Source organism: Gavialis gangeticus, unplaced genomic scaffold (assembly GCF_001723915.1).
Source record: "Gavialis gangeticus isolate Ggan-Ray unplaced genomic scaffold, GavGan_comp1, whole genome shotgun sequence".
Classification (NCBI taxonomy): domain Eukaryota; kingdom Metazoa; phylum Chordata; order Crocodylia; family Gavialidae; genus Gavialis; species Gavialis gangeticus.
The window spans coordinates 132,389,472-132,405,396 of NW_017729032.1; positions in this window are offsets into that span (position 1 = coordinate 132,389,472).

Sequence of the window (15,925 nt, forward strand, 5' to 3'; positions counted from 1 at the left end):
GGTCAATGCTTGGTAGTCTGAAGCCCAGCTGTTATCTCTCTACAATCCCATTGTGAGACTTGTCTTGCCCCTCATTTAGGAACACTGAGGCAAAGAACTCATTGAGGAGTTCAGCCTTGTCCCCCCTGTCTGTCACCAATTGCTCTTGCCCATTCAGTAGTGGTCCTATTCCACTCTGGGCCTTCCTTTTACTACCTACCTATCTGAAAAATATTTTTTTGTTATCCTTAATTTGGGATGTCATCCTCAGCTCCATGATAGCTTTGGCCTTTCTAACCGCCTCCCTACAACTGCGAGCTGAGGAGGTATACTCCTCTTTAGTAATCTCTCCCTGTTTCCACTGCTTATATGCCCCCCTTTTTGCCCTTAGACAGCTGTAGATTTCTCTGGTCAGCCAAAGAAGCCTCTTGGCCCCCTTTTCCTTTTCCCCCGCATCGGGATAGTTTCCCCCTGTGCCTGAAGGATCACCACCACCCTTCTTGGGCTCCCATCTTGCCAAACCTCTTACTCTGCAGTGCATCATTGACTACATGCCTGAGTTCACTGAAGTCAGCCTTCCTAAAGTCTAGCACTTCCACCCTACTAGTTACCTTACCCACTCTGTGTCTTATAGTGAATTCTGTTATTTGGTGGTCACTGTCCGCCAGGTAACCACTGATCTGTAGGTCCCCTACCATGTCATCCCCTGTTGCCAATACCAGGTCCAGTAAGGCATTCCCCCTAGTGGGACCATGTACCTCCTGCATTAGGTTATTCAAAGGGGACTTACCAAATTCACTGTTTCCAGGAAAATCACAAAATTGCAAATTTGGTAGGTCACTAATTATGAGAGAGTCAGTTGCTCAAATCCTCAGGAGCACTCTTATCAGTTCTAAAATTGTTGTCAGGTACCTGGTTATCTTGGTTACAGTTCTACATCATTCCCAGGTAATAATAAAAAGGTAAATATACACAGTTTGTTTAGATGAAACTATATAGAATCCATGGCAGGTAACAGTAAAATAAAATGAACAGTTTAATATTGTTTAATGCTTCTACCCAATATTTTTTTTCTCATTTTGTTTCTTCAAATCATCAGGTGTCTTTTGGGGCTGATGAGCAAGGAAACTACTGAAGAAATGTGGTAGGTCTATACTGTAAGTCTATAAGGAGAACATAGACTTGGCACATAGTCTGTAGACTTTTACAGCTACAGACATCTCCAAAAAGGTTTTTACTGTAGCAGCATGTAACTCTCCACTAGAAAATGGACAAGAATAAGAGTGGCAATTACTAACAAGAAAAGGTGGAGCCAAGGGCACTGCCCTGAACACTCAAGGTAAGGATAGATAAAGAAAATTCAAGGCTTTATGGACTTCAAAGTGAGGATTTTAATTGCACTCCATAATCTTTGGTTCTCATCTCCTTCCTGCACTATATCCTGTCAATCAGTGAGACTAGCTGTGTGGCCATTACATGCACACATTCCATGTCATACATTTAACTGTGTGAAAAATCCTTCAGAGCTGACTGACACTGTACAAGGTATGTGTATTCAGGAGCATAAATGTCAGCATACAGGCCATGTTGGTATCTGAAGCAGAAAGATTAATTTGCCTAGGATCTGTGTGTGATTCCAGAACAATGTGCCGTTATTAGCATGTTCTAATGAGGTATTATCATATGCTAATTAAATTTCTGTCCAACCCAGCATTATAAAGTTACTAGTGCCAGTTGATGGTCCATATCTTTATCAACTGCTCTCAGGCTAGGGCTGACACTTAATTCTAGATGAAACTTCAAGGATAGCAACTCCAACTCAACCTACAAGTAGGAGACTGCCTCCCTCCCCTGCCTGGAGTTCAAAATTCTGACCTAGAGGGCCAATGAGCACCATGCTTTCCTCTTTGACAAGACTAGTAACATAGGGGTGCTATAAGGAAACAATGTGAATGGAAGTACTTGATGTGGTAAAAGCTGATACAGGATACCTCTAAGTGGTAGTAAGAAAAGCACAGAAGCCACTCCACCAGGGAGTGATGCAAGGAAATAGTGGCCAAGGTCAGCATGAACGTAGAACAACAGTGTAGTTTCTCTAGCTCTCCTTGTACAGAAGCAGAGGTCTGTACTTGTTCTGAGTTCAGTGAAGGAGTCTATAAAAACACAAATAAAGATTATTTTTTAAAGCATATATATTTAGAATTTTAAGTTGTTATTTACATACTTTAATGAGTGGCCTCATTTCCAAAGGGTTTATCACCCAAGAGTTGCCATTGATTTCACTGGGAAGTTAAAATTAGCTGCCCTTTGCCTTTTTTATTTTCTGCACTTCCCCCTGTTAATAGAGAGAAATTGCATACCTTTGCCAGTATTTTCTTAGTTTAAGCCTTCCCTTAATCAGCAGATACACTTCTCACGGGGAGACCACAGCACTGTACTGAAGAAACATATTCCAGCACCTTTCTCTTTATACCTATTCTGGGATACCTTGTTATACTCCTATCAAAATAGCTTGAATGGCCACATTGACTGGGTAATCTCCTGGCCATACCCACAAAAAAAAAGGCATCAACAGCAATCACAGACTCAGCTCCATACCTTTTGGAAAATTCATTGGGTTTGTAAGGCTCTTTGTTTAACTGACAAATCCCATTCTAGGGGTTTTCCCACATGCCTGTATTCTATTCACTAGTCTAAACTGCCTATCATGGCTAAAGTCTACAAATTAAGCAGAAGTGCACATGTGATACAGAAGTTCAGAAAACAGAAAATAAGTGGTAAAGACTTCTGACAAAGAAATAAAACAGACTATTCAATCTGAGCTAAATATGGTAGTAAGGCATATTTTAGAACAAGCTAACATATGTTGTGCAATAAAAATGAGACATTTATTTGCATAGTATCTTAACACAGAAAAGAAGCACATTTTTAAGAAATGAAGTCACTATGTATTTCTTTTTTGATAAGTGTTCATACGTGTTGATCAGAAAAGGATGATTTTTCTCCCTCTGACATTATTTAGATTGAAATAGGCTTTATTTCCAATCCACAGTTTTCTTATTTAATATTTAAATGTTTAAAAGAGACACAGATTTTCCTGAAATCCAGCCAAAACTAAAATGTAATAAGTGATCTCCGTTAACACCTTGTATGATTCGTATTTACAGTACATTTCTTCTATTGGGTGTCAGTGAGTTAACAGCTCACTCATATGGCAGTCATTGATATTATGGATATTATACTACATGAACATACCAACTGTTTGCAGCTGTTGCACAGATGTTACCTATTGCTCATGAATGCAAATTTATCTCTTACCTTTTTAATCAGTAAAAAAGGTGGAATGCAACTATCATGTAAACTAGCATTATATTTTGTTACATTGGGTTGCTGTGAGGCATGCTTTGATACTATATTTCAGGTCAATCAACTGTAAACTGTACACTAATAAGTTACAAAGTAATACACACTTGAAAATATGTTTGTTGTCCTGTCACCTGCCTAGCTAAGCTTTGAGCACTGAATGGCCTCTTCAACAACTTCTGTATCATATGGGGCATTATGTTTTTTTCCTTTTCATGCTTTATTGACCGGTTTAAGCTCAACTATTTGTGTGCACATTTCTAATATTCAGTTAAACGATGAATCGTATTTCCACCTCCTACTTGTTTAATAATTTTTATGGGCTGTCACTATACATCTTCAATCTTTTCCTATATATTATTCATGCAGTTCCCTGTAATTGTACATCATGAACTAATCTCTAAAACACACTTATTAAATATTCCTTTCCCAAGAGAAAGCTATTTCCTCTAATCTTTTACATAAATGGAAGCATCCTATAAGTAACAGTTAAAAATTAATATTTCCTTTTTCTCCTAAAGATCATAAGCAAATTAATCAAAAAGCTGGTGAATCTGATACATTTTGGTGAACTAATTGTAGCTACTGTTGGGCAACCAGCATCATTCTTAAAATGCCGCTATCGTTTCTTGCTTTAGCTTGTTACTGAACCACGGAATGCTAAGAAATAGACAATTGGAGTTTATAAAGATACTCTATTCATTATTAACACGTCTACCTCCTTCCATTCCTCCTTACAATTTTTAGCAGTATTTGCAGCAGCATACAACAAATGTTATAGTTTGATAACAATCCAGATGAAGTAGCAGTTCTCTTGATCCATATGGTGCATGCTGTTTACGTTGTATTCATTCTGGCTTGTTTTCTGTATACTTTTAGATTAGAGGAAGATGTTTCTTATTATTCCTTTTCCCATGTTTTAGAGAAATCTTACACTTAGTGTAGGGTGACCATAAGGAAATCTGGGACACTGTCCCTTGCCCCCCACATCAGCAGGGCTGCTACAAACAGTGATGGAGGCTGGCGGGCAGGGGTTTGGGAGCCAAATGGCCTTGGTCACAGCCAGGAGGCAGAGCTGCCTGGCACACCATGCCGGTCCGCCTCCCCAGCAGACTAGATCCTGTACCCTTGTGATTACAGGACTTCTGTTCAAATCTTTACCAACTAGCTGAGACCAGCCTATGAAACTTGGGACTGGGACTGCCCTGGCCAAGTCGGGACATATGGTCACACTAACTTAGTGAAACCATTTATTCCTGTATGAAAAGTACCTGATCTTGTCTGGTATTCTGGCAATGATTTTCACTTACAACTTCCATTGGAGTTGCAGAATTCCCTGAGCAGTACATGTATTGGGTAACTGGTTTTATGCTAACCATTAATTCAGCCCCTTAATACTGAATGGAATGTATTTCTGGAGTTGTCAAGGAAGAGACTCCTGCAGACTGTTACTGCTGGCATTAGTTAGTATCCCTAAAGTTGCTGAATTCTGGAATCAATATGACCCATGTGTTGTTGGGCTTTCTCAACCCTGAGGCTACATTCTAAACTCTTGTGGACATTATTTGAGTCAGGTTAACCCATTCCTGGTCTAAATTTAGTTTGCCTACTCAGGTGAACTAACTTAGATCCTGCCCTTCATTTTTGGCCTGATTTAAATCCCCCAAACCTCTGCATAGATAGGCATTTAGATCAACCTAAGTCAAATTAGGTCCATCTAAATGTACTGTTGGCACATACCCTAAGTAGGTCAGATAGAGAAGAAAAATAATCAAGGCCATTTGGCTCCCACAATGACAATGCTGCCTCCCACTGGGAGCCAAGTATACTCAGCCTCAAACAGTTCCAGACTATTCCATTCTAAGATGCAGCAACATCCTTTAGCATGAAAGACTCTATATTATTGTATGGTCTGATATTATTATATTGTTCAAACTTAATGTGTTTTTAGCTATAACTGCAGATGATCTGAACAGCCCAGGCATCAGTCTGTCTCTGAAGTATCATGGTTCAGTTAGAGTGATACTTCTATTTCTTGCAAAATATTTTCTGTTTAGGATTGAAAAGGTTGTTGAAGTGTAAAAGGTAAACTGCTTGTTTTATTACTTTTATTGATTTTATTGTGAATAATAGAATGCATTCTGGATAAGTAATTCTGCCTTATATCCTACAAGCTATTTTTTTGAAACTGGAATAATAAATCTAAGAAATTGTATATTAAAATAGTAAACTGCACATTTGCCAGACATCCTCATTTATTTCCATAAGAGCCTCTCAAGAAACATGGGGACTGTTTGCCAAGGAGTCGATCAGGTGAGCCCATGTGTTATTGATTCCTATATTGCTCTGCATCATTTAAAAATAGCATCAAAATTGTAAAGCATAAAACCTTGTGCTTTAATGTGCTTTAAATCCCTTTCTTCCATTTTGTTCCCTTTGTGGCAAACAGGCATGCAAAACCTACTTGGCTCATTATACCTTCAAGGTCAATGTTGGGTTTTGTCCTAGAATTTTTTTTTACTCAAAGCAGACTCTTTTAGGGCAAGTGAATTACTTACACATACACGGTACTATGGATTCATATATTGGAAAGCATAAATTATTAAATGCCTATTAATTAAACAGAGATCCTATTGAGACAATTGTTTTGCATTGCCACAGTTACTGGCTTGGCATGGATTAAGATAGCAATCTTGAGCACACATCCATGGAGAGCAAAAGGAGCATCACTTCAGTTCAAATCTGCTGAGGTTTGTTTGCTTTTCAATCAGAAATTTTTAACAACTGACATGAGATGAGGTTTTTTGTTGTAGCACGTTGCATTTTTTCACAACACCTTCAGCTGTAAATGACATACAGTGCTAACTATTCTGAATTTATGGAGACAGAAAAGAAATATTAAGGGAAGTCAATTCTGCAATGGTACTTCATCTGCTGATTTTGATCAGTCTCACTTCATAATCTGGCAAATGTCCTATTGACTTAAATGGCAGCTTTGTCTAAGGAGTTAAAATTTAGTCCCAAAATTAAGCCTCACTGCTATAAATAGTTCCTTCCATTCATCACTCAGCAGGAACAAGACTAGGCAGTGGCAGTATGTCAAATAACTATAACAAAAATAAAAAAATAAAATATAAAGTTTGGCTGGAACATCAAGGAAAAATGCCTTTACTTTGGTGAATAGTGCTACATATGCCCAGGACTGTGGCTGTGTATCTCAGTACAGCATTGCCTCCAAAACCTCCAGACATACAGGATGACACTGAGGAAAGGACACAGCTTACTGAATCACCAACATTAGACAGCACTTAGGTTGTAAACTCTGATTAAGTCACAGTTAAAAGCAGAATTGTTGCAGCTTAACACTGAGTTTTGAAAGCATCTATCACTAGTTCTTGGCAAAACAACTTATGCAGTGGCTGAAAAATAGGTTTAAATTTATAGTTTACCAACAAATGTGATACTTTTATTTTAAGTTGCACTATTTTTTTCATATGCAATGTTGTATCAGACTGAAATTACATAATATCCTGAAACAACTCTCATTAACTCCAGTATTTAGAAGACTTAGGATGGTATAATACACTACAGGGACAACCCTATCAAACATACCTTGTCTCATTTTAAATGCACTGAAACATTCTAGGTTTAAAATTAGGATTCAATCTTGATGGTTATATGGTTTACATTCTGCCAGGATTTCCCCAGATAGTCTAAGGAAAAGAATGTCAGTGTCACTTAACTTCTACATGGTCCAACAGGTTCATCGTGAGAGCTTCCACAACAGTAGTTTAAAAAGTAAGCATTAAGGGTAGTGATAGAGCACCAGAAAAAAAAAAAACTGTCAATGACTTGAGTGAGAACAGTATGCTTCTTGCTCTAATATTTCCCCATAACTGCATGTTTTGTCATATTGGTGCCTTAAAGAATTTCTAGTTGTGCACCTAGAATATGTATAGCTATTCATAAGCTATAGTTGGGAACTATAGCTTAAGAATGTAATAAAGCTAGGTAGATCCCTAAAGTCCTAAGTCATGTACTCCTCCATGGGCATGTCTACACATGCATATAATCAAGCCTAGATTTACTGTGCAGTAAGCTACTCTGCAATAAGTGATTTTAGCTAGGTACCTACATGTGCAGTGACCTGGAAGAAATTTGCTGCCAAGTCCCTCCAGCCCTGCTATGCACCCCCATGGCCACCAGAGGAACTCCAGGCTCCGGCTTCAACTGCCAGCAGCCTGGCAGTGCTCTTTAAAACCCAGCCCCACTCTGGGCAGCTAGTTCTTGTGCAGCAGTGGCAGTGGTGGGTCCCCTCTCTGAGGCCCCAGGACGGCTGCACACCTGCCATTGGGGCCAGAGCACCAGGTGCAGGAGGCTCTGGCAGACCACCTTCTGGAGCATTCCCACCTCTAGCCCATCTGTCCTGCCACCCACAGACCCCCTATTCCCTTCCCCCTGCACCACTCTCATACCAGGCACAGCTCCAAAGAAGACATCCTTATTCCCCTCACAGTACACCCCCCATCCCCCCCTTTTTACCCAGAGTCCCCTCCCCCCTTAACACAGAACCCTCTCCCCCCTCAACCAACAGAGCTCCTTCCTCCACTCCCAAACAGAGCCCCTCTACCACCCGCCCAACCCACCAATGATAAAAAAGCCTTTTCCCAGTTTGAAAACTATGTACAGAGTCTGTGTTTTTGTGTCCCATAATGGGGGGCCATGGGGTGGGGGAACCTAAGGGGCAGAGCCCAGGGGCAGGTGGCCTGCACCCCAGCCTTGGGCTGTACCCCTGTGGGTTTGCATGCTGCAGCACATGTGGCAGGCAGAGGGCTTACTTAAGGGAGGGCTTACCTGGGGCTCCTCTGGGGCTGGTGGCTTTCCCTCCAGCTGGCTGAGTCCAAGCCCAGCAGGGCCTACATCAAGTCCTGGTCCTGTTCCAGGCAGCTCTGGCATGGAGCCATGGCAAGTGGTGGGGCTGGGCCCAGGTGAGTGGCAGAGGACCCAAGATGGGGGCCAGGCCAGGGGCCTTCTACAGGTGGCAGGTGGTGGAGGACCTCTTCCCAGGCCCAGGTAAGGGCCTCTGAGACATGGTGGGTGGCTGCCAGGGAGCCTGAGGGCTAGGGACAGGGGTCAGGCAGTGGTGGGCATGCACAAGACTACCAGGGCCAAAATGGTGTCCAGGATCCAATGTCAATCATCTGTGGTCTCCATAACCTGTACCAGGATCATATTTTGGTCTTGTAGACCTAGATCTGCTCCCACTCCAGGGCCAGGAGCTCACCCTATGCTCTCAGGTGCCCACTCTCACACCTCCTCCCAGGCAATATCCTCCTGGTGACACCTCTCTTGGTGCGCCAGGTCCTTTTGCCACCAGGCCTGGGCATCATCCATCTGCCATGGCCACCAGCCACTGGAGGAGGAAGGTCCAGTCCTATGTGCACCTCTGGCACAGCCAGCACTCCCAGCAGGCTCCAGCACTGAGTGGTGGTGTCCTGAGACTGCATCCACGTTGGGCCTTGAAGCCTCTCCCCTGTGTGCAGATGTTGGCCCTGCAGAGATGAAAGACAGAAGCCTTTTGTGAGAGTTTGTGACATTTCAGAAATAAAATTCTTTGCACCAGGGGCTTTTGCAGGTACCAAATTTAATCACGATTAAGGGATTTTTACTGCTTAACAAGTGCACACACATATAGACATGCACACTTACAGTACAGTAAATTAGGCAACCGTGCAGTAACATGTCTAATGTAGACATGCCCAATGTGCTTCAAAAGCAGTTAAATGGTAGTTCAAATCTATATTAAAGTATCTAACCAAAATCAGTACTTCATTATAATCAGGGATCCTGGCTTCCTTTGATAAAAAAAAAAAATCCCTAGTTTTTGGATTTAAAAAAGTAACCTGAAATCCACATTTTTATGTGATTAAAATGTAACACCCCTATATGTATAGCTATATATTAGTGGCATTTCATTTTAATCATGGAGGAATGTGGATTTTGGGTTCCTTTTTTAATCTGAAAATTGGGAATTTTTTTTTTTATCAGAGAAAACCGGGATCCTTGATTATAATGGATGGAAATTTCACTCTCTCTAGCTTTTGATGTAAATGCAACAGACTAACTGAAAAGTCAGAATTTGTTTTGGTAGAGTTGGGGTGATGTTGTAGCCATGATGATTAAGGAAAAATGCAATAGGCATTTTTGTGAGTGATATCTTTTCTTGGACTGAGTATAGCTGGAAGGGATACAGACAAGCTTTCAGATATGAAGTGACCCTAGGTCTCAGAATCTGTTTTGTGCACTACTGATACCTTGCCTCACATGACACTTTAAAATTGAATGTTAAAACTGAAAAGTTTCCCAAAACTGTTTCTGGCTGCGTTTGTACTTTTCATGTTAACATTAGGTGTGCTTCCAATTAGAGAGTGTATCACAAACCTGTCCATGAGAACTATCAGATTCCTGATGTTCTCCTCACTGTTCCACAGAGCAGAATGAGGTTTGCCTTGAAGTAACTCCTTATCCCTGAGAATCCCAGCTGCCTTTATACTGGACCCTGCAGCTGAAGCAAGAGAATCTCTCCTAGCTCTATGTGGCCTCCCATTTGTGTTGTGAAGAAAATTTATATCTCCATTTCCTAGAATGGGCTAGCCTGGAATATCACTTGCCCAGGGATCACTTTTTACACAGACAACCAGAAAAAAGACAAAACAATAGAAAGTTTTATTACATTGGAGAAAGAAATACCCAAGCAAAACTGACCACAGGTTTAAAGAAAGAAAAGTAAGACAAGTAATGTTTCTTACCTTATCATCTAGCTACACCATCATCCTCCTGAGAGACCTGGCTGTATCACCAAAAATCAGCCTTCCTGCTGATTCTGCCAACCCTGGATGCTTGGGATTTGAACCCTTCTCTAGTCCAGGAAGAAATCTAAACTTTGATTCTATTATACTGAGACTCCCAAAACCCTCCAAGACAGCATCTTCCCTCCCCCTTTCCCCCAATCCCACCAGCATTATTCTAATTGGTCGTGATTCACCAGAACCTAGTAATGCCTCCTTTGGCCAGTTTCTGAGAGTGGCAGTTTTTTTTGTCCTAGTGTCACAATAACAAGAGAGATTTAAGTCCTACCCATCTACTCCCTTTCCTCAGCTAGCCCATATCCAAAATCACAAAGAAATAAACAAACAGCATGATATAATGTATACAGTGATAACAGCAACATAAATGGAGACAGTATATCCTGGGCTTTTTGAGGAGACCATGCATGCCATATCAGTGAAACAAATAAAACAAAACAAAGCATTCATGACATCCCCCCAAATCTTGCTCAGGAAGAGGTTTGACTGAGGGGAAAGGTTAAAAATGTTATATTTCCATTTTAAAGGTTAGGTTAAGTTGTCTATATCAACAGTAACTTGTTTACAGTAGGAAATAGTATCTTGATGTAATATCCATTCAGATGTTTTATCTGGTAACACTTGCTTATATTGGGGATGGGGGGGACTAGTAAATGTGGTCCCATTGCTACAGCATTTCACCGACAAGCTTGGGGTCTTGATTGTATAACTTCTATATGATGCAGAAAGAAGGACAACTCATTAGCACAGCATGCTCAGCATTTGCTCACCTGAGTGGACAAGTTTCTGTATACTGAGGACAAATATTTGTAGCATTCAGCAATGAAAGGAAAACTTCTTTGCCCACACTAAGCTAGGGACAGTTGATGAGGAGGAAATCAGAGTATGAGAAGGGACAGAGATAAAGCATTGCCAAACCATAAGTGTTTAAGTGGAAGTCAGGGATTCCAGGAAATGCATAGAGGTCTTGTCCAAAGTTCGCAATTGCCAGCCAGGAGTGGCTTGCTTGAGTGTGTTCATGAGCTGCAAGTAAGAAGAAATGAGTGGACAGAAAATTATGAAGATAAGCCAGACAGGAAAGCTTTTAAAGTTTATCAAGAAATGTTCTTTCTCTGATTAACTCTCTGGATACCTCTAAATGTCTGGTAGGGATCATGTTCTTTCTAGTTCATCCTCTCTCTAGCACAGAGTTTCATTTTAAAAGGTTGTGAGTAGAACTGGTTGCAAACTAGTTATTTGAAATTTTGAATTGAATTCCCTTTGACTGAGTTTCTCTTTTATGCTCAGTTTCTGTGAACAGCTGAGGGACTGATTTTTCTTCTGACATAAATATTAATAGAAAATGAATTGCAAAGTTACATAACCGATTAAAATACTTTCCTTGCCCTTGTATTCTCACCAACACTGCTTTATCCAATAAGCAAGAAGAGCAATGCCATGTACCTGATTGGTCCAGTAGCAAGTGTTGTAAGTAACAGTTTAATGTCTGAACAATTAAAATCAGTTTATAAAGAATGCAAGTAATTTTTTTTTAGAATTTGAATAATGAATACATTAAGAAAGTTTTGATCTGTTCACATATATTCCGTAAGGAGGAAAGCTGTTGAAATTCTTTGAATAAATTATTCATTGTTATGTGTGCTAATTATTCATTCAGCTCTGAAGACAAGTAACAAACTATCATATGTTCAACAGTATTAAAGGTGGCTGAGACAACCATATTAAACCCCTCATCCACATCATTGCAGAATTGTTACCCAAAGTATTTATTGGTTCTTCTGTCAATTATCTTCTAAGTGTTGTTTCCCCTTCTTTCCAAGTGAGTTTGCACACCTGATTTTCTCAGAGGAAATGGACTGTAGCTCAAAGTCTGCCTGGCCTTTAAAATAATAAACTCACATTATTCAATTGCCAAAATAAAAGTGGGGGGGGAAGGGGGGGAGGGGAAAAAAGGGGGGGAAGATTTGGGCATCAGACCTGGTAAAATTCCAGGATTGTAAGGTTGCTAGAATCGGCTGCTGTCTCATTTTCATTGGGTGTGTCTACATGATATGATTTACTGAGCAGTACAGCAAATTACTGCATAGTAAGCATTACTGTTGACATGTTCAGACCCTTACTGGACAGTAATTTGCTCTATTTGGAAATGACTTTGCTACCTGCAAATACAAATAATAAATTAATTATTTGCACTGGGGCTCTGGGGCCCTGGAGGGGACCCACATCCCTGTCACCTGGCCACCCCATGGTGACTGCCCCTACTACAGCTGGAGGGGTTTTCACTCCACTGTGCTCCAAGCCTTTGTCAACCACCACAATGCCTTCACTAATGTGAGCATCAGCTGGGCAGGCAGTGCCCATGATGTCTGCATCTTCTGGAACTCTTCCCTTTCAGTCCTGGTGAAGAGTGGGCACTTCACACTGGGGATGCTGGACCTGCAGATGGGTGCCATGGTAGTCCCATCTCTCCTCATTGGGGACCTGCATACCCACTCCTCTTCTGGCTTATGAAGCCCTACACTGGCCAGCTGGACCCCCACCAGACCCACTTCAGGTGTCTGGGCTGGACCTGGGCCCTGGTGGAGTGTGCCTTCAGCCGCCTCAAAGGACACTGGAGCACCCTCACCTCCCGCCTCAAGTTTGCCAAAGACAACATCCCCCAGGTCATCATTGAAGCCTGAGTGCTGCATAACATCTGCAAGGCCCATGGACAGCTGTTTCATGAGGCCTGGGTGGAGGAGGCACAACAGGTGGAGGATACCTGGCAGTGGCAGCACTAGCTGCAGTGGCAGGAACAGTAGTGCCCCGTCTTCCAACCTATTTGAGGCCCTGGGTGAGCTGCACACCCACCAGCAGGAGTCAGGGCACCAGGTATGAGAGGTGCTAGCTGACCAACTTTTCCTGCACTCCCCACTAAAGCATGCCTGGGCAGCTGCCCATAGTCCCCCACCCCACTGCCCACTCCCAGCACCATTCTCACTGCAGACAGTTCTCAGAAAAACACTTTATTGCCCTCAACAGACCCCCCCATCTTTACCCCCCCAACATCAGAGCCCATTCCCCCTCCCTTCTCTATAACAGAGGCCCTCCACCACCCACCCCACCCATCAGCTATAAAAAATCCTCTTCCCCATGCAAACTATTCACAATGTGGTTTGTGTGTGCCCTCCTGGGATGGGGATGCCTAGGGGCCAGAGCCTGGGGACAATAGCCAATGGAGTTAATTACTCCAGAGTAAATCCATCCAGCAGCATTTGCACATGTAGATGCACCCATTATGTTTCTGACAGCATTATGCTGAAAACCTCCTTCAGAACAGTTTTGTCTTTAGACTCTTTCTGTTGGTGTTACTATACCACTTCACAGAGATGATCTGAGCAGGGTGCAGGGCCCAGGGCAAAGGAGCCTGTGTGTGGTCCCGCCCCTGGATGCAAGGAAGCTGGTGGCAGATTCAGCGGCAGGGGGAAGGGGGGAAGTGGCAGTGAGCTGCTGGACGTGCCAACTTCAGCAGCGGATTCAGTGGTGGGGGGCGGCATGCCGAGCAGCTGGACATGAAGCCAGTGGCAATGTGACATTGCCGTGCAGCTCTGCCTGGCTCCATGGGGCCCCCAAAGTGCAGGACAGCCCTGCCACTTCATGATAGCACTGTGTTTTGTACTTGTGAATTATATTTAATCCTAAACATTTACATTCAGATGAATATTGTCACTTCCTTATGCTAAATTTCTAACAGTCCTCATTGAGCTAACAACCTGTTTATGACTCTGGAATCATCTTCCTCCATCACTCAGTTTGTCCATCTGTTTTCCTTATTCCAGTATCTGGTTGTGGTGCCCTTGCTGGCATAGTAAGTGATTTCAGAATGTAATACAAGTTGCTATGTTATGGACTAGTACTGTTCAGCTTAATTTAGGCTTGTTTATAAATATATTTAACATGTATTTTTTAAAATACACTTTTACAGAATCGCTATATAATTCTGATTATAAGTAGACCCTTTTTTCACGTTTAGTTGTAGAAAAACTGTTTTGTTTTGTTTTTCCCTAAATCTATATCAGTAACAAGGTCCTTGAACTACTATTGCCTTTACAAAATCCCACAGGATGATAAAGTAACCAAGGAAAGGACCCAAAGGGTTATAACAACTAAAAATACTGATGTAATAAAAAGGCTTCCTCTATGCCAAAGATAGTTTTGCCCAAAGATCACCATGTTGTCTTCAGCCTAAAATTTGAACCAACACATATCAAGACAAATTTCATTGTAATCAAATAAAAAGCATTCACCCATTCAAATAAAGATAGACCCTGTTACACAGCCAGATTTAAATTGCAATTCAGGATTCAAATTTCATATGACACACAGACCCAAAATCCTGGATCCAAACCCTGAATGCGAGCTTCAAAATATATATATAGATCTATTTCTTGGGGAAAGATGTGTGGATGGCAAAAGTGGGCGCTTGTTTGAGATTTTTCTGAAGACATTTAGTTTTTTGTAGGAAAATACTAATTTTATTGAAGCCAAATTTTTCACTTTTGCTTTTGATCATCTTCCAATGAAACAGTCATGGTTCCAAAGGTACTGTGTATGGTATCTTTCCAGTTCACCTTATGGGCTGTTTTCCAGATCTGTGATTGGAATGGTGGCCTGCCAAATGGACTGTACCAAAACTGAAGCCCTAAGGTTTCCCAGCTCCTGCCTGCCCCCTGCAGTGGAGACAGGAGTTTGGAAGTATCAACTTGACACAAAACTCTTTGGGCTGCTACCATGCCTGAAAGATTTAAATGCCTGCCTCCGACTTCAGGGGGGCATACCAAGAAGATCCAGATAAACTTGTAGGGTGCTGGTGTTTTGGGTCACTGAGCCATTGTGGTCCCCACTGCATGAGCTGAGCTTACCACCATGCCAGAGAAGATGATATTGCGTTGCACCATTAATGGCTAGCCACTTGCATCCAATTTTTAAAGAACTCTCCTGTTGCTTTCTCATTGTACCCGTCAGTTCTCTCCATAATAGAAAATGTCTAAGAAACATTCATATTTGTTATAAAAAACTATTAAAAGGGTTTTTTTTATTTCTTTAGAATTATTTGCTGTAATGACCTTACATGACAACTTGTCATACATATGTATTATATGTTGCTATAAATACAGCTCTAACTAAATGATTTGAATAGTCTTAATTGACTTGAGCTTTACATCTTGTAATTCCTGATGTTCATCAGCACAAAGAATAAATGTTGTTTTGATTTTGTCAGAAAATAACTGCTCAATCATACTTACTAAACATTGTTTCTTGAAAAGTGATTTGTCAAAACCAGAACTTTTATAGAAACATATCAATTTCAGTGAAGTTCAGAAGTTCTCAGACCCAGGATGAATACTCCCCTCTAAAGTAAGGGCACTTTCCTGCGATACAGCATACCCTGCTTCAAATTTCCACTTTTCTTTTCAGGGTTGCTGGTTGTAACCATCTTGGTCTAAGGCAAGGTTCTTAGGGTAGATGTGATATCTTTTATTAGACCAGATAAATAGGTGGAAAAAGTTCTTTGCAAGCCTTTGGGCACAAACACCCTTCCTCAGGAGGCATTGGGAGACCTGCCACAGCTGGGCTCATCAGGGAACATCAACAGTGGCAATTGTAGGGAAGGAGATGAGATATGTTGAGGAGTGACCTAGACAAATTGGAGTATTGGGCCAAAAGAAATCTCATTA